Genomic DNA, 1,510 nt, shown 5'->3' on the forward strand with positions numbered 1-1,510 from the left:
GAGGCAGCGGCCGAATACTAGGGCCAGCCGCTGGGCGCCCTGGATTACAATGAGGAGGGGGCATACCTCTGCTGAGGCCTGAAAGCTGTTCTCTAGTCTGCCGCGCCTGAACGGTTCGGTCCAGCGCTTCCAAGGCAGCAGAACCGAACAACTCCCCTGGCACAACAGGAACACTGCGGAGAGTCCTACGGCATGTCTCAGTCAACGTGGACTGGGCCAGCCAGACCTGTCGGCGAGCCTGGACCAGAAAAGACATCACACGCCCAAGCTTCCTGGACATCAATGCAAAGGCCTGAAGCGCTGCATCGCTAAAGCCAACAGCTGCATCTGCCCCACTGGTATCCTGAAGGGATGCAGAAAGGGCAAACATGAGGTGCACCAAGGAATTGCCAAGGCGGCCGGCACGTGCTCCAGCATTATACGCCTTACAGAGGAAGTCATCTGTAATACAACATTGAGCCCGTGGGCACCGAACATCATCATGCAGTGCTTCATCTGGAGACACGATGAGCGAGGCAACAGCAGGTTCAACCGCAGGCATGCGGTCCAAGCCCGCCTTGACCGACTCATGCATAGCTGCCAACACTCGACCATCAGGGGAGAGATTTGAAAAGGCTTTAGGGTCCCGCCAACAAGCATGCAACTCCCTGAGGGACTCCTCCGATGGAGGGACAGAAAAGGGAGTAGGGCCTCGGCCACACCTGAAAAAGGCACTGCCAGGAGCGGAGTCCACCTCTTGCAGGACATCCAGCTGCAGTTGTCTCAAGGCCATACGCATGATGTCTCGTATTGAGCTGTCACCAGCCCCACTAGCTGCACTCTGAGATGAAGAGTGTGAGCCAGTCTCCGAAGCGCGAGACGACTGTGCCTCCTCTTCCTCATTCCCAAAGTGAGAGGCAGAGGCAGCCAAAGACAGCACATCGTCCTCCACAGCCAACTCTGGCATAGGTGGGGAAGGGAACCCAGTCAGGGGAGCCTCCACCTGACGTGCCTGAAAAAGGGATTTCATCTCCGCCAACTCTGCAGACAACCGCTCAACCCTTGTGGAAAGACCCTGGTCAGACTTAGCTCGCTTCTTCTTAGGAGGAGCCACAGAGGCTGTGGCCTCAGTCCTGCGCTTAGAGCACCTAGGTACGGCCACCTGCCCAGAAGGTGGAAGGTCGTGGTCGTGTCCACACTCGGGGCGTAACTGGGCCAGTCGAGCCACCTTCACTGCATGGGGCATGTAGCTGCAGTTCATGCAGGGATTATCGACAGGGCCTCAACCAGGTGATCATGCCCGAGGCAGGCAGGGCACAGGTCATGACCATCATCTGCCTGAAGCACAGCTCCACAATCCGAGCAACAGTGGGAGCTGTCCATGTCCAGAATAGGTAAGCCCAGCACAAAGCTACGATCACAAAATTGGCTGAAATTGGGAGAGGGGGCGAGACGCTACCGTCACCAATTACAGAAAAGACCAGCAGACCAACTGCAGGCAGACGCGGTCAGCAACGTCCAGTATAGGACG

This window comes from Poecilia formosa, unplaced genomic scaffold (genome assembly GCF_000485575.1).
Source record: "Poecilia formosa unplaced genomic scaffold, Poecilia_formosa-5.1.2 Scaffold1434, whole genome shotgun sequence".
NCBI classification, from domain to species: domain Eukaryota; kingdom Metazoa; phylum Chordata; class Actinopteri; order Cyprinodontiformes; family Poeciliidae; genus Poecilia; species Poecilia formosa.